The sequence below is a fragment of the Lagenorhynchus albirostris genome, chromosome 19, assembly GCF_949774975.1.
Source record: "Lagenorhynchus albirostris chromosome 19, mLagAlb1.1, whole genome shotgun sequence".
Taxonomy (NCBI): Eukaryota; Metazoa; Chordata; class Mammalia; order Artiodactyla; family Delphinidae; genus Lagenorhynchus; species Lagenorhynchus albirostris.
In genome coordinates, this window is record NC_083113.1 from 5,044,492 (window position 1) to 5,066,415 (window position 21,924).

The 21,924-nt window shown below is 51.4% G+C and overlaps 1 pseudogene; it reads right to left on the bottom strand.

Annotated features, from left to right (window-relative positions):
• Positions 1–842: 842 nt before the first annotated feature.
• Positions 843–20,308, bottom strand: LOC132510202 (leukocyte immunoglobulin-like receptor subfamily B member 3; annotated as a pseudogene).
• Positions 20,309–21,924: the final 1,616 nt, after the last annotated feature.

Genomic DNA, 21,924 nt, shown 5'->3' on the forward strand with positions numbered 1-21,924 from the left:
TTAATTATTTGTTTTTGGCTGTGTTGGGTCCTTGTTGCTGCGCCCGGGGGCTACTCTTTGTTTGCGGTGGCTTCTCTTGTTGTGGAGCACGGGCTCGTGGCACGCGGGCTTCAGTAGTTGTGGCACGTGGGCTCAGTACTTGTGGCTTGCAGGCTCTAGAGCGCCGGCTCAGTAGTTGTGGCGCACGGGCATAGTTGCTCCGCGGCATGTGGGATCTTCCCGGACCAGGGCTCAAACCCGCGTCCCCTGCATTGGCAGGCGGATTCTTAACCACTGCGCCACCAGGGAAACCCTAAATTTTAAAATAGAAGACGACCTGTGTGTACACTGAGATCCTCAGTGAGTGTGCTGCAGCTGGTTTATACTCGAACATTCCAGCTCTGCATACAGTGCATTCCCACTGGCACTGTGCAGTTGGCCAAAAGAGAGTATTTACACCAAAGAAACAGACGATTGCCGCAGTTAGGGCTTTTGAAAAAGTGATACATTTCTAGAGCCATCTTAGCAGCACACCCACTGGCTGTCACTTCAAACACCATTGTGCTCATTCAAACACCTCGTGTTTCTGGAGAAACTGTACTAGGTGTTGTCTCATGAGGAGAGAATAGATTGATGGGTCCAGGAAAAGTTTTAGGGAATAGTTTTAGATTTACCTGTTCCAAACTGGAGACTGTTTTCACCCACTTATTCAGTTATTAAAACAGAGTCTGTGTTATGGGATGAACGAATAAGGGTCAATGACACACATTAGCGAATGTGGAAATTAAAACTAAAGCAACATGTGTTTCATGGTAAGTGAAACAGAACATGAATATGTATAAAGGTAAGGACCCAAACCTGCCCTGTAGGATGTGCCTCACGTCACAGGGGTGAGAGGGGACGGGGCAGTCAGGGAGAGTCATCGCTGGTGGGGAGGGAAGGCACCATGGTTATCCGAGGCCCAGTCCTCCACAGGGACTCCCGGGCCTTCTCCTGCACCCACACCATGTCTCTCCCTCCCTGGTCAGACAGTTCACACAACACGTGCTGCAGATTCTCTTCCAGAACCTCCTGGGCACATAAGGTCGTGACAGGGCTCCACCACTCGCACGGTGCACGGTCCCCTCTCGTGTTCAGCTCCTGGCTGCTTCTTGGGCTCCTCCGTGGCCGTGTTGAGCCTGAAAGAGCAGAATCCCGAGGCCCAGCAGGACGGAGCCGGCCATGCCCATCCGGATGAGGTTCTCCACTGTGTAGTCTTGGCGGTGTGAGGGTAGGGATTCTGGACGAGAGATCACACGGTCAGAGCAGATCCCAGTCACCCTAGACTCCAGGATGTCCACCCAGTGAACCTGCCTCTCCTTGACAGGACATGACCCTCGGAGCCCAGCCCCATAACTGAGGATTTCTTTTACTAATCACTGCTGGCGTCTGACTTGATTTGTGGCGGGTGGATGGTGTCAGCTGCTCATGAGAATCGTAAAGTGAGGGTGTGAGTGAGGAGTTGGGGAGACACGAGCCCTTCTCCTGGGTTCTGTGTCGTCACTGCCTCCAATTCTCATATTACAGCTTCTACACAGTTCCTTAATGAACCCTTCCTCTAATATGCCAGGTTCCCTCTGCTCTCCTCATTGGGTTCTCTCAGCCTCCATGTGTTCTTTGAATTCAGAACCTGCTTTTGAATCACTTTGGAACAGAGTTGGCTGTGCCCCCGGTGCTCAGGATCAGTGAGAAAAGTGGTCTCTTAAGACAGAAATAATTGAGTGCTGTGTGTTCTGTGTTCAGTCTGAGATTGGACCCTATAATCTTATTCTCCTACTTCTGGGAGTTCCCACTGATTCAACAGCTGAGGACCCAGGATCCAGTGATGAGACTTTGGAGTCAGGGGCCATTGAATGTCCTCCTCTCTGGAGGCCCAGTGTGTCCCCTCATTCATTACTGCCTCAGACATTTCTGGGGACAGAGCCCTGAGCTGACTGAGTCAGACAGGACAGGGTCAGGGCCCCTCACCTGAGACCGCGAGCTCCAGGGGGGCACTGGCGTGTGACAGCAGGTAGGGGTTACTGCTGAGTGAGCTGTAGCACCTGTAGGTCCCATTGTGGGCTGAGGTCACGGGACTCATGGAGAATTCGGCCTGGAAATGCCCACCTCGGTACTTTGATCTAAGACGCAGTGGGGGCTGGGCTGCCCCCTCCTTGGACAGAAGGAAAGTTTCCTTTCTGCTCCCTGACTGACACAGCAGGGTCACGTTCTCTCCTGAGGCCACCACGGGGCCGGGCTGCACCGAGAGGGAGGGCGTGTCAGGGAACGACCCTAGAGAGAGGAAGGGGGGTGAGGGGCTGCCCGCCCCCTGGTTCCGAACTGCGACTCAGCTGGGCCTCCCTGAGGCCCCTCATCTCTGTCTGTCTCTGTTTTCTCCGAGTCTCTCCCTCTCCCTGCCCACCCCCGTCTCTGTCTGTCTCCCTCCCTGGGGACCCCTCACGCCTGGCCCCAGCATCACCAGCTGGGGCTCCCCCGGCAGGGCCTGTGCAGAGTCTGGGTCCCTGACTGACCCGCTGGCTCCTCACCTGCCACCAGGATGTCCAGGGGGTCACTGGGGGCCGACCACTCGGAGGAGAGGTTGTGTCCACCGTAGCATCTGTACCGGCCCGCGTGGGTGATGGTCACCGGGCCCAGGGGGAAGCCGGCCTGAGAGAGCCCAGCCTGGGGCTGCCGGCCAGGGCGCTGGGGGAGGGCCTGTCTCCCCTTCTGGGACAGAGCGAATCTGTCATAGCCGACGTCAGAGCGACACTGGAGGGTCAGGCTCTGTCCAGAGGCCACGACAGGGCCCTGCGGGGTCAGGAGGGAGGGCTTCCCAGACACACCTGGGGGAAGACCAGCCCTGGGCTGTAGGGGCTGGTTCCTCCCATGAAGCCCCTTCTCCCATCCTGGTCCCCAGGCCTCATTGTCACTCACACTCTGTGTCTCTGTCCTGTGCGCCCCGCTCCCCCCTCACCCCACCCTCTCATCTGGGACAATCCTGGGAGAAAAGCATCTAATAATCTGTCTCGTGCCTCAAAAAGTGCGTGAGGCCAGGGTGGGACCTCCTCACCTGGGAACAGGAGCTCCAGGGGGTCACTGGGGGCCGACCACACCTGGGGGGTGTCCCTGTAAAAGCCGTGGCATCTGAACGTCCACCTGTGGCTGGGGGTCACGCGACCCACGGGGAGCAGGGCCTGGGTCTGCCCATGGCGGCCTCGCTGTGCATCCAGGGTCCAGGAGGACTTGGGTTCTCCTTCCTTAGTCAGAATGAACCCGTGCAGTCCCTGCCATGAGCCACACTGGAGGGTCACGTTCCCTCCCAAGGTCACCACAGGGCTCGGCAGGGCTGAGAGGGTGGGTTTGCTGTGGGCCCCTAGGAGAGAAGGAGGTAGCTTGTGAAATGGTGCTCACACGCCCCTTTCCTCCACCAGGGCTGGGCTGTGAGAGGGACACACGCCTGAGAGCAGACCCCCTTCCTGAGGGCAGAGCCTGAGGCTGGGACCCCCGAGTGTCCTCTCACCTGTCACCACCAGCTCCAGGGGGCCACTGCTCTCTGACCAGCCAGTGGGGCTGCGATAGTAACAGTGATATATCCCTGCATAGTCCTGTGTCATATATGAGATGGAGAAATTGCCCTTGTTCCCGGGCGCCAGTGAGGGCCGTCTGTCCCAGGGAGGTGAGCTTCCCTCTTTATCCAAACGGAACATCTGGGCCCCCCGGGTCCCCTGACACCAGATGGTCACGGGGCTCCCCCAGGGGATCACAGAGCCTGGCTCAGCCCAGATGGTGGGTTTGGGGAGGGTGCCTGGAAGGACATCAGAGGCTGGGTCACAAGACATCCTCACCCCAGGTTCCCAGCTCTCAGCCCCCAACCTCCCAGACTCCCCCTCCTTCAGCCCAGAGCCGCTGCTCCCCACCCTATTTTCTGGGGTGGTCCCTTGTCCCCATGATCAGTAGGGAGGTGGGACACCTGGGGACAGACTCACCTGCCTGCACCTGGGTCCTCAGGCCCACACTCAGCCCTGGAAGAGAGACCCCTGTGAGAGGTTCGCCCTGAATCCTGAGCAGCGCCTCTCCTACCCGTGAGCCTCCTGAGTCCTGGGGTCTCCTGACAGAGCAGCCTGGCTGTGGGGAGGGGCTGGGGCTTCCCCTCCCCTTCCTGGGGCTTCCCCTCCCCCTGGCTGGGGCTTCCCCTCCCCCTCCTCCATCTCACCGAGGCAGAGCAGGGCCGTGAGGCTGGGGGTCATGGCGTCTCGTCCCTGTGGTCCAGGCGGTGCAGATGGAGGAGACCACGGTGCCCTCAGGACGGAGACCCGAGGGTGTGTCCACTGGGAGGCTGGTCCTCCCCGTCACGGGGCTGTCACGTCAGCAGCCCCACAGGAAGGGGAACTGCCCCTCCCCAGGAGCCTGGCTCTCATTCCCATGACAGACCCGGTGTCTTCCTGAGATGCCCTTTCCAGGTGAGGGTGACCCGCGCACGTCTTTCCCTCTCAGAGCCTCCCCGTTGGGTCTCCTTCGTCCTCAGCCGGTCCATCAGCAGGTCCCTGTGGGGTCCTCTCCATGGACAGGGGTCACCCAGGCCCTGGCGATGCTTCAAGGAGGTTGCAGGAACCTGCTGCACCGCAGAGCTCAGATCAGCAGAGACACACGTTTAACATCTGCCTACAGCTCCGTGGAGGTCAGTGTGGCAATGAGCACAGAGGAGAAGTTCGGGGCAATAAGGAGGAAAACATGCCTGCTCCCCTGGCCCCAGAGTGTGGGTTTGCTTTCTGTCTCAGCCCCCTTCAGGGACTTCTCCCTTTTTCTTGCAACAGCGTCCACCCCACCTTCCTGGGAACAAGCCCCTGAGTCGTTCCTGCCTGCGCGGTGGCCCTTGATCCTTGGACAGGGCTCTCCTCCCCGTCCTGTCGTCCTGCCTGGAAGCTGAGGGGACCTTGATTTGAGGTAGAGGTCTCCCTTTGAAGGAAAACATCTCTATTTAACTCTGTCCCCACTGCTCTTGTAACCGTGAGGGTAGTGCCCTTTCTGAGCCTGAGTTTGCTCCTCTGCATGTTGTCGCGAGCCCCACTCCTCAGAGTGGCTGTGAGCTCAGTGGTGTCAGGTTCATTGCAGGATCACCGTTGTTAATTTCCAGAGCAGGTGACAACAGCAGTGGGTGGGACATGAGAGGATCCTGGGCTCAGACTCCACGGCAAAGTGGGTGGTTGTGGTGCCCACCTAAGAGCCCTCCTCTGCTCCTAACACTGAGAAATGCTATTTTGAATATTTCTGAAACACGTACCCACAGACACATGCAGAAAAAGAGAAAGAAAGTTCCCCAAATGGAGAGGGAACCAGACCAAAGAAGAGGGAACTAGGCTGAGTGGCCCCCGCTGACCGGGATCATCAAGAGGGTCATAGGGAGGAGGTTCCCACCTGTGTGGACAGAGAGAGGGACCCAGGTCCTCACAGGCAGGGAGGGGTCAGGGCTCCAGGTGAAGTTTGAAGCTGCGGCCCCACTTCGCCACCTTTCTGGACGGGCACTGGGATAGCTCTGCTCACTGCCCCAAGCCCGTGGTCAGCATTGAGCCACCTCCCCTGTGTGGCGTGAAACAGACTCAGTCCACGATTGTCAGCCCTGGGCGTCCACCCTCGTGAGAGTGTGAGGGTCCCATTGGGCCATCCCTGAGGCCACAGCTGTGAGCAGATGCTAAGTCTGAGACGGTGGGCAGCACGGGGCAGAGCAGCTGCAGCAGTCACCCCTGGTCAGCCTGACTCCCAGGACAGCCCCGGGAGAAGCCTTCTAGGAGAGACCGGGGGTGTGAGGGCAGAGCCTTTAACAGGAATGGACATCACAGTGACCCTAGTAATGATGACAGTGCTATGGACAGCCGTCTGCTGTCGAATGGGGGTGTCCTAGGCAAGGAAACAGAATCAGTAGGAAACCAATAAAGAGATGAAAAAAAAATGTAGAACATACTTGATGTGAATATCTTGATTGTATCACAACACAATTAGTGGCTTTGCTGAAATAAAAATATGAAAAAAAGAATCAGTAGGGAAATATGACAGTCAATTTAAATTAAGCGTGTTTAAGTATCTGAAAAATAAAGGGAGGCAACCATATGGATTATTTTAGAGAAGAAAGGGCAGTTATTAAGAGCTAGAAAAGGTAGAGATGACCAATCCAGTAGGATGAACACATTAAAAAACGTCACCCCATCAAGGACAAGACAGCTGAGGGACCAGTTATGGAATTGAATACAATATCGAGGAAATGTTCCACAATGAAGGTTAGAGAGACCAGAAATGGAAATTCAAGATACTGGGGAATAGAATGAGGAGGGCCCACGTCATATCTATTGTAAGTGTCAGAAGGAAAGGTCGTGACGTATAACAACGGCCAAAGAAATGAAGAATTGAACATTTTTCAGAGATGAGGACAGGGCAACTAAGTGCTAGGACGCCTGTATTTAAAAGTGACATCTGGGGTTCACGATGGCGGAGCAAAAGGACGTGCTCTCACTCTCTCTTGCAAGAGCACCGGAATCACAACTAACTGCTGAACAGTCATCGACAGGAAGACACTGGAACTCACCAAAAAAGATACCTCACGTGCAAAGACAAAGGAGAAGCCGCAATGAGACGGTAGGAGGGGCGCTATCACAATAAAATCAAATCCCGTAACTGCTGGGTGGGTGACTCACAAACTGGAGAACACTCATACCACATAAGTCCACCCACTGGAGTGAAGGTTCTGAACCCCATGTCAGGCTTCCCAACCTGGGGGTCCAGCAACGAGAGGAGGAATTTCTAGAGAATCAGACTTTGAAGGCTAGTGGGATTTGATTGCAGGACTTCAGCAGGACTGGGGGAAAGAGACTCCACTCTTGGAGGGCACACACAAAGTAGTGTGCACGTCAGGACCCAGGGGAAGGAGCAGTGACCGCATAGGAGACTGAACCAGACCTACCTGCTAGTCTTGGAGGGTCTCCTGCAGAGGAAGGGGGTGGCTGTGGCTCACTGTGAGGACAAGGACACTGGCAGCAGAAGTTCTGGGAAGTACTCCTTGGCGTGAGCCCTCCCAGAGTCTGCCATTAGCCCCACCCAAGAGCCCAGGGAAGGCTCCAGTGTTGGGTCTCCGCAGGCCAAACAACCAACAGGGAGGGAACTCAGCCCCACCCATCAGCAGACAAGCAGATGAAAGTTTTACTGAGCTCTGCCCACCAGAGCAACACCCAGCTCTACCCACCACCAGTCCCTCCCATTAGGAAACTTGCACAAGCCTCTTAGATAGCCTCATCCACCACCAGAGGGCAGACAGCAGAAGCAAGAAGAACTACAGTCCTGCAGCCTGTGGAACAAAAACCACATTCACAGAAAGATAGACAAGATGAAAAGGCAGAGGGCTACGTAGCAGGTGAAGGAGCAAGATAAAACCCCAGAAAAACAACTAAATGATGTGTAGATAGGCAACCTTCCAGAAAAAGAATTCAGAATAATGATAGTGAAGATGATCCAGGACCTCAGAAAAAGAGTGGAGGCAAAGGTCGAGAAGATGCAAGAAAGGTTTAACAAAGACCTAGAAGAATTAAAGAACAAACAAACAGAGATGAACAATACAATAACTGAAATGAAAATTACACTAGGAGGAATCAATAGCAGAATAACTGAGGCAGAAGAACGGATAAGTGACCTGGAAGACAGAATGGTGGAATTCACTGCTGTGGAAGAGAATAAAGAAAAAAGAATGAAAAGAAATGAAGACAGCCTAAGAGACCTTTGGGACAGCATTAAACGCAGTAACATTTGCATTGTAAGGGTCCCAAAAAAGGAAGAGAGAGAGAGAAAGGATCTGAGAAAATATTTGAAGAGATTGTAGTTGAAAACTTCCCTAACATAGGAAAGGAAATAGCCACCCACGTCCAGGAAGCACAGAGAGTCCCAGGTAGGATAAACCCAAGGAGAAAAAACGCCAAGACTCGTAGTAATCAAATTGACAAAAATTAAAGATGACGAAAAAATATTGAAAGCAACAAGGGAAAAACAACATACAAGGGAATTCCCATAAGGTTAACAGCTGATTTTTCAGCAGAAACTCTACAAGCCAGAAGGGAGTGGCATGACATATTTAAAATGATGAAAGGGAAGAACCTACAACCAAGATTACTCTACCCAGCAAGGATCTCATTCAGATTCGACGGAGAAATCAAAACCTTTACAGACAAGCAAACGCTAAGAGAATTCAGCACCACAAAACCAGCTCTACAACAAATGCTACAGGAACTTCTCTAAGTGAGAAACACTACAGAAGAACAGGACCTACAAAAACAAACCCAAAACAATTAAGAAAATGGGAATAGGAACATACGTATCGATAATTACCTTAAAGATGAATGGATTAAATGCTCCAACCAAAAGACACAGGCTTGCTGAATGGATACAAAAACAAGACCCATATATAGGCTGTCTACAAGAGACCCAATTCAGACCTAGGGACACATACAGACTGAAAGTGAGGGGATGGAAAAAGATATTCCATGAAAATTAGAAATCAAAAGAAAGCTGGAGTAGCAATACTCATATCAGATAAAATAGAGTTTAAAATAAAGAATGTTACAAGAGAAAAGGAAGGACATAATGATCAAGGGATCAATCCAAGAAGAAGATATAACAATTATAAATATATATGCACCCAACATAGGAGCACCTCAATACATAAGGCAACTATCAGCTATAAAAGAGGAAATTGACAGTAACACAATAATAGTGGGGGACTTTAACACCTCACTTACACCAATGGACAGATCATCCAAACAGAAAATTAATAAGGAAACACAAGCTTTAGATGACACAATAGACCAGAGAGATTTAATTGATATTTATAGGACATTCCACCCCAAAACAGCAGATTACACTTTCTTTTCAAGTGTGCACGGAACACTATCCAGGGTAGATCACATCTTAGGTCACAAATCAAGCCTCAGTAAATTAAAAAAAATTGAAATTGTATGAAGCATGTTTTCTGACCACAACGCTATGAGATTAGAAATCAGTTACAGGGGAAAAAAATGTAAAAACCACAAACACATGGAGGCTAAACAGTATGTTACTAAATAACCAAGAGATCATGGAAGAAATAAAAGAGGAAATCAAAAAAAATACCTAGAGACAAATGACAACGAAAACATGATGACCCGAAACCTATGGGATGCAGCAAAAGCAGTTCTAAGAAGGAAGTTTATAGCAATACAAGCCTACCTCAAGAAACAAGAAACATCTCAAATAAACAATCTAACCTTACACCTAAAGGAACTAGAGAAAGAAGAAAAAACAAAGCCCAAAGTTAGCAGAAGGAAAGAAATCATAATGATCAGAGCAGAAATAAAGGAAATAGAAACAAAGAAAATAATAGCAAAGATCAATAAAACTAAAAGCTGGTTCTTTGAGAAGATAAACAAAATTGATAAACCAGTAGCCAGACTCATCAAGAAAAAGAGGAAGAGGACTCAGATCAGTAAAATTAGAAATAAAAAGGAGAAGTTACAAAAGACACTGCAGAAATACAATGCATCCTAAGAGACTACTACAAGCAACTCTATGTGAATAAAATGAACAACCTGGAAGAAATGGACAAATTCTTAGAAAGGTATAACCTTCCAAGAGTGAACCAGGAAGAAATAGAAAATATGAACAGACCAATGACAAGTAATGAAATTGAAACTCTGATGAAAATTTTCCAACAAACAAAAGTCCAGGACCAGATGGCTTCACAGGTGAATTCTATCAAACATTTACAGAAGAGCTAACACCCATCCTTCTCAAACTCTTCCAAAAAATTGCAGAGGAAGGAACACCCCCAAACTCATTGTATGAGGCCATCATCACCCTGATACAAAAACCAGACAAAGATATTACAAAAAAAGAAAATTACAGACCAATTTCACTGATGAATATAGATGCAAAAATCCTCAACAAAATACTAGCAAACAGAATCCAACAACACATTAAAAGGATCATACACCATGATCAAGTGGGGTTTATCCCAGGGATGCAAGGATTCTTCAATATATGCAAATCAATGTGATACACCATATTAACAAATTGAAGAATAAAAACCATATGATAATCTCAATAAATTCAGAAAAAGCTTTTGACAAAATTCATCACCCATTTATGATAAAAACTCTCCAGAAAGTGGGCATAGAGGGAACCTACCTCAACATAATATAGGCCATATATGACAAACCCACAGCAAACATCATTCTCAATGGTGAAAAACAAAGTATTTCCTCTAAGATCAGGAACGAGACAAGGTTGTCCACTCTTGCCGCTTTTATTCAACATAGTTTTGGAAGGCCTAGCCACGGCAATCAGAGAAAAAAAGAAATAAAAGGAATACAAATTGGAAAAGAAGAAGTAAAACTGTCACTGTTTGCAGATGACATGAGAGAATACATACATAGAGAATCCTAAAGATGCCACCAGGAAACCACTTAGAGCTAATCCACGAATTTGGTAAAGTTGCAGGATACAAAATTAATGCACAGAAATCTCTTGCATTCCTATAAACTAATGATGAAAAAGCTGAAAGAGAAATTAAGGAAACACTCCCGTTTACCATTGCAACAAAAAGAATAAAATACCTAGGAATAAACCTACCTAGGGAGACAAAAGACCTGTATGCAGAAAACTATAAGACACTGATGAAAGAAATTAAAGATGATACCAACAGATGGAGAGATATACCATGTTCTTGGATTGGAAGAATCAATATTGTGAAAATGACTATACTACCCAAAGCAATCTACAGATTCAGTGCAATCTCTATCAAATTACCAATGGCTATTTTTACAGAACTGGAACAAAACTTAAAATTTTTATGGAACCACAAAGGACCCCAGATAGCCAAAGCAGTCTTGAGGGTAAAAAATGGAGCTGGAGGAATCAGACTCCCTGACTTCAGACTATACTACAAAGCTACAGTAATCAAGACAGTATGGCACTGGCAGAATAACAGAAATATAGGTCAATGGAACAGGATAGAAAGCCCAGAGATAAACCCACACACCTATGGTCAACTAATCTATGACAAAGGAGGCCAGGATATACAATGGAGAAAAGACAGTCTCTTCAATTAGTGGTGCTGGGAAAATTGGACAGCTACATGTAAAAGAATGAAATTAGAACACTCCCTAACACCATACACAAAAATAAACTCAAAATGTATTAGAGACCTAAATGTAAGACCGGACACTATAAAACTCTCAGAGGAAAACATAGGAAGAATACTCTTTGACATAAACCACAGCAAGATCTTTTTTGATCCACCTCCTAGAGTAATGGAAATAAAAACAAAAATAAACAAATGGGACCTAATGAAACTTCAAAGCTTTTGCACAGCAAAGGAAACTACAAAAATGATGAAAAGACAACCCTCAGAATGGGAGAAAATATTTGCAAACGAATCCACAGACAAAGGATTATCTCCAAAATATATAAACAGCTGATGCAGCTCAATATGAAAAAAAAACCCAATCCAAAAATAGGCAGAAGACCTAAATAGACATTTTTCCAAAGAAGACATACACATGGCCAAGAAGCACATGAAAAGCTGCTCAACATCACTAATTATTAGAGAAATGCAAATCAAAACCAAAGTGAGTTGCATCACCTCCCACCAATTAGAATGGGCATCATCAGAAAATCAACAAACAACAAATGCTGGAGAGGGTGTGGAGAAAAGGGAACGTTCTTGGACTGTTGGTGGGAATGTAAATTGATACAGCCACTATGGAGAAAAGTATGGAGGTTCCTTAAAAAACTAAAAATAGAATTACCATATGACCCAGCAATCCCACTACTGGGCATATACCCAGAGAAAACCATAATTCAAAAAGACACATGCACCCCAATGTTCATTGCAGCACTATTTACAATAGACAGGTCATGGAAGCAACCTAAATGTCCATCGACAGACGAATGGATAAAGAAGATGTGGCACATATATACAATGGAATATTACTCAGCCATAAAAAGGAACGAAATTGGGTCATTTGTAGAGATGTGGATGGATCCAGAGACTGTCATACAGAGTGAAGTAAGTCAGAAAGAGAAAAACAAATATCGTATATTAACACATCTATGTGGAACTTAGAAAAATGGTACAGATGAACCGGTTTGCAGGGCAGAAATTAAGACACAGATGTAGAGAACAAACCTATGGACACCAAGGGGGGAAAGTGGCGGGTGGTGGTGGTGGTGGTGGTGTGATGAATTGGGAGATTGGGATTGACATATATACACTAATATGTATTAAATGGATAACTAATAAGAACCTGCTGTATAAAAAAAAAATTCAAAAAAGAAAAACAGCCCAAATATATTATCTTACGGCTCTTGGAATTCAGCAGTATACAGTCAGGTCACTGGTATAAAGTCAGGGAACAGGGAGACATTCATTTACTTCATCTCCCTCCAGAACCGGAAGTCTCGAAGGCGGTTGAATTCTATATATTGACCTTGTATGCAGCGATGCAGGAAAACTTTTTAATTAGAGTAGAAGATCTTTACATTATTTTGGATTTTCTGCGAACACAGCTGTGCAGTCTCTTAGTAATACAATATTATTCTTATCCACTTCAGAGCTTCTCGCCTTGTTTTGTTTCACTTACTTGCTTGGTGCCTCCAGGGCCCTGGTGAATACAAGTGGTCATACGGAACATACTTGGATCATTGCCAGTCGCAGACGAAAGGACCTCAGGTTCTCACCTGTACAAATGACGTCTAGTGTTGTTAAGCATGCCCTCATCAATGAAAGGGAATTCCCTTCTATTTCTGATGCGTTTTTATTTTCACCAGGAATTGTTGGTATATTTTATCAAAGGCTTTGTCTGCATCTGTTAAGGTGATTATTTTTTATTTGTTCTGTTAAGGTATTGCATTATGTGATAGATTTCAAGCTACTCTAGCCTTCAAAATAAAACACCCCACAGTATGGTCATGAAGTAATGTCCTTTTTATATATCACTAAATCTTATTTGTGTACACTTTATTTAGGGATTTCCATCTAAGCTCATGTGAGAGATCTTCGTGTGACTTCCCCATGTATAATTCCCTTGTCAGGTTTTGGTCCTGATCTGATGTGTTGAGGTATGTTTCTTCTTTTTCTGTTCTCGGGAAATGTTTGTGCAATTTTGGGGGGGGTGTGTGCATGTGCATGTGTCTTTCACGAGTACATAAGTGCTCGGAAGAAATCACCAGTGAAGCCGCCTGAACTGCACACTTATACGTCGGACAATGATGACCGTCAGAGCATTTGTCCGCATCCCATCACACAGTCGCCATTTCTTTTTTTGGTGAGAACATTTGAGATCTGCTCTCTTCAAAACACTCAAGAGGGGCTTCCCTGGTGGCGCAGTAGTTGAGAGTCTGCCTGCCGATGCAGGGGACACGGGTTCGTGCCCCGGTCCGAGAAGATCCCACATGCCACGGAGCGGCTGGACCCGTGAGCCATGGCCGCTGAGCCTGCGCGTCCGGAGCCTGTGCTCTGCAACGGGAGAGGCCACAACAGTGAGAGGCCCGCGTACCGAAGGAAAAAAAAAAACCACTCAAGAATGGGATACAGTGTGATTAGCTGTAACCACCATGCTGTATATTAGATCCCCAGAACTTATTCATCTTATAACTGGAAGCTTGTGCCCTTTGACCAATATCTTCCCATTTCCCCCTCGCTCCAACCCCGGGAACCAGCATTCTACTATTTCTTTCATTTTGACTTTGTTAGATTCTATATAGTTCAGTCGTGGGTAAGTTTTGATTAGAGTCAAAGTATAAGGTGATAGATTTTCCACTTATTTTGTCCATTTAGTAAATTGTACACGTGAAGATTTCCATTCCATCTACATTTTCTGTATGTTGGCGTCAAATTTCTCATAATGTTCTGTTACTATCTTTGTAACATCTGTAGGATTTGTAGTGCTGTCTGCAATCCCTTTCATGCTATTAGAAGTGTGTGCCTTCTCTCTTTTTCCTTCGGCTGTGGTAGCTAGGATTCATGAATGTTTTCAAGAATGAGTTTATTTTTTGCCTTAATTGATTTTCTCCACTTTTTGATTGTCTTCATTATTAGCTACCGTTGTCATTATTATTCCCACCTTCTACCTTCATTTGAAATAATTTGCTATTTTAATCCTAAACTCTTGGTGTGATATGTTAGGTCATCGATTTTTTTAAAGCCTTTTCTAATATATTCATTCATGATTCTTAATTTTCTCAATTCATAGGTTTGATGTGTATTATTTACATTATTATTCGTTGAAAACATTTTCCCACTTCTGTTTTGTTTTTTTTGTTTTGTTTTGATTTTGGTTTTCAGTTCACACATTGATTTTTGAGAAGTCTGTTGCATTATTTCCCAAATATAAGGATATTAGTTATCTTAGAGGGTAGAATCAGGTGACTGCCAAAGGGTCCCAGGTTGTGTTGGGAGTCCAGGCTGTCTGATGGTTGTTAGGCGGTGTCCACTGCGGGCAGGCAGCTCCTGTGCTTTCCAGGGTCCGTGCAGTCTTCCTCCCTGGAGCGTGGGGTCTGGGTCCTTCCTGGGCTAGCGGACGGCGAGAGCAGCATACACGCTGGGCTCTTCTGGGGGCTCCCCTGACTGGGGGTCAGGGGTTGCAGTCTCCCGTCTGAAGGTCGAGTGGTTCAGCTGGGCATAGGTCACATCCTGGGGGGCTTCAGATGCGGCGGCCTGCGGTGGGGGAGAGGGAGGGAGGGTGTGTGGTTGGGGTGGGGGAAGGCTGGGGGCCCGGACAGGATGGGACCCACCTGACCGTCCCTCTGCTCGTCCTCTTCCGCTTGTCTGTCCTTCGTGTCCAGCAATCTCCCCGACAGGGAGGAAGGAGAGGTGGCCACCCCCCGCCTTAGTCTTGATCTTGAGTGGTTCACCTGGGCGTACGTCCCCTCTTGGGGGTCTGCATCCTGCCTGTTCTGCTGGAGGGAGAGAGTAGGACAGAAAGGGGACTTCCTGGATCCACTGTGATCTCCTTCCGTCAGCTTTCCACTGTGTTGGCGGAGTGATGCTTTAAAACCTTAGGTCAGGTCACTTTCCTGATGGAAACTCCGGAGACCTCCTAACACCTTGGAGCCTCTGGATTCTTTCTACGGTTCTGATTTCAGTATTAACACGTTATCTCCCTTGCACATTTGGCTCCAGCCGCACGGCCATCTTCCTGCAAAAGCACGTCCCTGCCTCAGGACCTTTGCACTTGCTGCCCCCCCGGCCATGCACTCTGTCACCTTCTCTTGCTTTACTTTCCTTATCGGGACCTTGCATTCTAGGACGCTACCTGCTTCTTTACATATAGTCTCTCTCACCCACCAGGTGAGCTCCCTGCTGCACCTGCAGCACCTACAGGGAGCCGGGGGGATGCGCTCTCCTTGTGCACCACTTTTGGGTGAATGAAGGAAGGGGGGCCTGGGGACTTTCGGGTGATTCACTTATTCACAAATCCTCTTGAGACGTGGGGCTTCTCTGCAACGCCAGAAGGTCAGACAGAGGACGGGGAGCCAGGAAAGGGGACCCCGAAGGAGGGGCCATGAGGTCACAAGGAAGCAGGAGGGGTGGAGTCACAGCAGGACGACCCAGGAAGCCCGGAAGGGGAGGTCAGTGTGGGACGCTGCTGGAGCTGGGATGTGAGGACAGAGACGTGTCCATTGGACTGAGTTTGGCAACAAGAAGGTCTCTGGTGGCCTGGACAGGAGCAGGGGTCTCACCGGATGGTCCAGCTGCACCCCGTCCTCAGGCTGTGTGTCCTTCACGGCAGCATCTGCTGGGGCGGAACAGGGTGTGTATCGCTTGGTGGGATCCCCTGAGATCCCTCAGGGCTGGAGCCCCCACAGTGCATCCAGAAGGGGCCACTGAGACCAGGGGTGAGGGGAAGTGTGGGGTTTCAGTCCGCACCCCCTGAGCCCACCCCTTCCCAGCCTTCCCCTCCCCCACTGCCTCCAGAACCCTGTGTCCCCCACCCCGTCCTCTTCTGCTCACAGAGGGCCTGGTCCTGGGCGGCGGCGGCTGGGCAGGAGCTGGGGGGGAGGCGGGCGTGTTAGGGGGAGAATGAGGGGGAGCTGCGGGCGGGGCGGGCCTGGGGGTCTTCGGGGCGGGAGTTACCTGCTCTGCAGGCCTGTGTCCTTGGGCTCTGGGTCTGCAGCCCCTGCGGGAGGGTGGAAATCAGCCTCGCCCTGGGCTGGGGCAGATGACAGAGGCCCTGGGACTCTTATGACCCCCGCCCCTCACATGGGATTCAGGAGGAAAGAAGGAGACCTGAACTCATACTTGCGTACATGTTTCAACACTTCATGAGATTGAAAAGGAGGAAAATACCTTAAATTATACATGTCAGCTGACAGTACGTGTTTTCTTTCTAGATTTTTGAGTTTCAGACTCTGGACAATCTTTTTCTAAGCTGACCTTGCCCGTCTCTTAGGTTTCCCTTCGGCTGGTGCCCTAAGCCCACCACCTCCAGGGGTCTGGGTCACCCTGTTCCCTACTCACCCGACTTCCTGCGTCTGCTCTGACCCCGGTGTCGGACGAGGAGGACGAGGGGCAGCAGGACGAAGGCCACCGAGACCCCGATCAGGACGTTCAGGTACCATTTGAGACCTGGGGCACCAGTGACGTCATGCATGAGCCCAAGATGCCATTTAATTGAGCACCTACTGTGTGCAGGCTCGTGCTGGGGTCTGTGCATTCATCTCCTCTAACCCACCCCACCCATTTTACAGATGAGGAAACTGAGGCACAGAGAGGGAATTCACCAACCCCAGGTGACCCAGTCTGGAGGTGGCAGAGCTGGGATTGGAACCCAGGGCTGTGGGCTCCCCGAGCTGTCCTCCTGCCGTGCCCCGCCCAAGGTGGACACCAGCTTTGTGCTCTGGGGGCTTCTCATCTGCAGGGGGGCCTGTCCGAGGGTCTCATCTGGAGCCGAGGTTCCTTCCTTGTTACCCTCCCCTCCCCCATCACAGCAGGGACTGGGGGAGGGGCCGGCTGTGTGCGGTGGACTCTTCGTCTTTCCCTCCCCCTCCCCGTACAATGCCACCACCACTGCGGCACTGGGGACAGGCCCCCATACAGTCACATCCTCAGGGGCCTCCCTGTGAGGCCTCCTCTCCTGGGGGGTCAGAGCCAGAAGTCAGAACTGAAGGAAATCTAAGCTCCGGGCCACGATTCTCTGCCTTTACACTTGGAGAAACTGAGGCCCAGGCAGGGGAAGGGGGTCCAAGTCAGCGTCTCCAGAGGTGTGTGAACTAAGGCCATAACTGAGCCCTGCCCCCCTGGACCCAACACCATGTCCCACAGACCCTCACTCACCCGTCTGCGGGCCTGGCTCCGTGGGGGGAAGGGCCCCAACTTCAGAGCCTCCTGGGGGTCAGGACAGGAGGTTAGGGTTGGGGGCTGCTTCTCCCCACCTCAGCCCACTGCTCCTCCCCCAGGATGGGCCCCGAGGGGTCATTCCCTCTCCATGACCCCCACCCTTCATCCACCAGCCTCAGAGCCCCTGGAGCCCTGGGGTCCTCCTGGCATCGCTTGACCCCCAGCCTGTCCTTGAGGATCTGAGGGCATTAGATCCTCCCAGAGACTCTGAAACTGCCTTGGGGTGGCCTGTGCTCCCTCTGCAGAGAGGCCTCAGTGACTTCCTAGTTGTTGAACTGGGGCCTGTCGGTGGGGGGCTGCGGCCCCCAGAAGGTCCTGGGAATGAGGACAGGAAGCGAGTGGGGCTGACCCTGGAGTCCCCACCTCATGAAACCTTTCCCTTACACCTGCCCTGTGGTCTCCTCTACAGTCGTCAGGTTCCGGATTCCAGGTGAGGTGAGAAGGTGTGGGAGGGGATGGGAGGGCCTCTGAGGGGCAGACCCCCCTCTGGGTGACCCTCCCTCACAGTCCCCTCACTCAACCCCAGCCCAGAGTGCTCGGGACAGAGCCCTGAGCTGACTGAGTCAGAGAGGACAGGGTCAGGGCCCCTCACCTGAGACCGCGAGCTCCAGGGGGGCACTGGCGTGTGACAGCAGGTAGGGGTTACTGCTGAGTGAGCTGTAGCACCTGTAGGTCCCATTGTGGGCTGAGGTCACGGGACTCATGGAGAATTCGGCCTGGAAATGCCCACCTCGGTACTTTGATCTAAGACGCAGTGGGGGCTGGGCTGCCCCCTCCTTGGACAGAAGGAAAGTTTCCCTTGTGCTCCCTGACTGACACAGCAGGGTCACGTTCTCTCCTGAGGCCACCACGGGGCCGGGCTGCACCGAGAGGGAGGGCGTGTCAGGGAACCACCCTAGAGAGAGGAAGGGGGGTGAGGGGCTGCCCGCCCCCTGGTTCCGAACTGCGACTCAGCAGGGCCTCCCTGAGGCCCCTCATCTCTGTCTGTCTCTGTTTTCTCCGAGTCTCTCCCTCTCCCTGCCCACCCCCGTCTCTGTCTGTCTCCCTCCCTCCCTCCCTGGGGACCCCTCACGCCTGGTCCCAGCATCACCAGCTGGGGCTCCCCCGGCAGGGCCTGTGCAGAGTCTGGGTCCCTGACTGACCCGCTGGCTCCTCACCTGCCACCAGGATGTCCAGGGGGTCACTGGGGGCCGACCACTCGGAGGAGAGGTTGTGTCCACCGTAGCATCTGTACCGGCCCGCGTGGGTGATGGTCACCGGGCCCAGGGGGAAGCCGGCCTGAGAGAGCCCAGCCTGGGGCTGCCGGCCAGGGCTCTGGGGGAGGGCCTGTCTCCCCTCCTGGGACAGAGCGAATCTGTCATAGCCGACGTCAGAGCGACACTGGAGGGTCAGGCTCTGTCCAGAGGCCACGACAGGGCCCTGCGGGGTCAGGAGGGAGGGCTTCCCAGACACACCTGGGGGAAGACCAGCCCTGGGCTGTAGGGGCTGGTTCCTCCCATGAAGCCCCTTCTCCCATCCTGGTCCCCAGGCCTCATTGTCGCTTACACTCTGTGTCTCTGTCCTGTGCGCCCCGCTCCCCCCTCACCCCACCCTCTCATCTGGGACAATCCTGGGAGAAAAGCATCTAATAATCTGTCTCGTGCCTCAAAAAGTGCGTGAGGCCAGGGTGGGACCTCCTCACCTGAGACCAGGAGCTCCAGGGGGTCACTGGGGGCCGACCACACCTGGGGGGTGTCCCTGTAAAAGCCGTGGCATCTGAACGTCCACCTGTGGCTGGGGGTCACGCGACCCACGGGGAGCAGGGCCTGGGTCTGCCCATGGTGGCCTCGCTGTGCATCCAGGGTCCAGGAGGACTTGGGTTCTCCTTCCTTAGTCAGAATGAACCCGTGCAGTCCCTGCCATGAGCCACACTGGAGGGTCACGTTCCCTCCCGAGGTCACCACAGGGCTCGGCAGGGCTGAGAGGGTGGGTTTGCTGTGGGCCCCTAGGAGAGAAGGAGGTAGCTTGTGAAATGGGGGCTTACACGCCCCTTTCCTCCCCCAGGGCTGGGCTGTGAGAGGGACACAACCCTGAGGGCAGACCCCCTTCCTGAGGGCAGAGCCCGATGCTGGGACCCCCGAGTGTCCTCTCACCTGTCACCACCAGCTCCAGGGGGCCACTGCTCTCTGACCAGCCAGTGGGGCTGTGATAGTAACAGTGATATCTCCCTGCGTCAGATTGTGTCATATATGAGTTGGAGAACTTGCCCTTGTCCCCGGGCTCCAGTGAGGGCTGTCTGTACCAGGGAGGTGAGCTTCCCTCTTTATCCAAACGGAACATCTGGGCCCCCCGGGTCCCCTGACACCAGATGGTCACGGGGCTCCCCAAGGGGATCACAGAGCCGGGCTCAGCCCAGATGGTGGGTTTGGGGAGGGTGCCTGGAAGGACATCAGAGGTTGCGTCACAAGACATCCTCACCCCCAGGTCCCCAGCTCTCAGCCCCCAACCTCCCAGACTCCCCCTCCTTCAGCCCAGAACTGCTGTTCCGCACCCCATTGCCTGGGGGTGGCCCCTTGTCCCCATGAGCAGGAGGGAGCTGGGACACCTGGGGACAGACTCACCTGCCTGCACCTGGGTCCTCAGGCCCACACTCAGCCCTGGAAGAGAGACCCCTGTGAGAGGTTCGCCCTGAATCCTGAGCAGCGCCTCTCCTACCCGTGAGCCTCCTGAGTCCTGGGGTCTCCTGACAGAGCAGCCTGGCTGTTGGGAGGGGTCCGTCCCTGGCTGGGGCTTCCCCTCCCCCTCCTCCATCTCACCGAGGCAGAGCAGGGCCGTGAGGCTGGGGGTCATGGCGTCTCCTTCCTGTGGTCCAGGCGGTGCAGATGGAGGAGACCACAGTGCCCTCAGGACGGAGACCCGAGGGTGTGTCCACTGGGAGGCTGATCCTCCCCGTCACAGGGCTGTCACGTCAGCAACCCCACAGGAAGGGGAACTGCCCCTCCCCAGGAGCGTGGCCCTCGTTTCCTCAGGGCTCAGGCTGGAGTGGGCTGCGGCCTTCTGCAGGCTGCCAAGTCCCTGGACTCAGCCCCTCCCATCTTCCAAGCCCGCAGGCGCGTCTCTCCTTCTTCTGCTTCCGAGTCCCATCGACCTTGGCTCTGACCCCTCTACCTTGCTCCTTCACTCCTCAGGACCTTGGTGGTAACGTGGCCCCCCCCCGGGTAATCTAGGACTGTCTCCCCATCTCCAGCACTTAGAAGGTGCCTTGGGGGGATCTTCAGGGGAAATTCAGGGCTCATCCTAAGAGTACAAAATGATAATAATACAAATAGAACTCAGTATCCTTCTGCGCGGAGTAAGGTAGAGCAGGTAGTGAGTTTCGAAATCACGGTGACTTTCCTGCCCACCCCGTCTGAGCAGAGGGACAAGAGGACAGAGCCTGGGAGGCGACGCCGACTAAGGATACCTCGGGCAGGTGCCCATCACCCCCAGCGCGGGTTTCAACACTAAAGGTTTCGCAGGAAGCAGAGCAGCTGTTTCCCTACACGTCAGTCTCTGTTACCATCCCAAATAAGATGCGTGACGTCTCCTTTTTCAGAAAACAATTTCTGCGCATCATAAACCCCAGATGTGAGCTCCAGACACGGTCCAAATACGCCATCAAGTGCCGAGAGCCCGATGCTGGCTTTCGAGCTGGACGGTCAGAAGATCAATGGTTCCCGCCCAAGGTATTTCCTCTCCCCCCACTTCAGTGGTTTGTGTTCATCTCCAAACGCTCCTAGATCATGGAGTCGTGTTTGGATTAATGAGATTTAAAACAAGCTCACGAATGGAGATGTTGGGTTCTTTCCTTCACAGCCTTGGTCATACTGGGGTTGATGAGAGACGTGACTGAGGGCTCCTGAGGAAGGGCAGACCCTGCAGAGAAAGGAAGCGTGATACACACAGAACAGGAGGTTTGCCCAAAGCACTTCCTGGTTAGATGCCAGTTGTGCATTTTGGGGTGGAATACCACTCAAGCCATATTGTCCTTGATTCTCCTTTTTGGTGATTGGGTCTTTCCTGACTTGGTTAATTCGGCATGCCCCAGGTTTCTCCAGAGTAAGGCTGTTATTTCCCCTTTGTAATTAATCACTGGTCTGTGGGGAGGTACTTTGAGAGTTTGTACGTATCATGCTCCTTATTAAATTTTCACTTTATAAGTTTAGCAGCTACTGACCCTATGCCATAGCAAAAGCTTCTCTTCTCCCAAATGCACCCATTCACGTGGAAATCACATTGTTTATAATATCCCAGTACTTTTAAATGCCTGTAAAATACGGCCAGTCCTTCTTGTGTTTCTTCTGTCATAATAAGCAGACGGATCTAGCCTTTCTTATTTCCTCACGACTCAGAGGCTGTATGGTGTGTTTTAATTTCTGGTTGATCTCGTCCCCACTACCCGCATAGCTCTTCTCTTTGTGTGTTTTCCTAAGTATTCTTACGTTTTTATTTTTCCATATGGAGCTTAGTATCAACTTGTCTAGTTCAAGAAGAAAAGC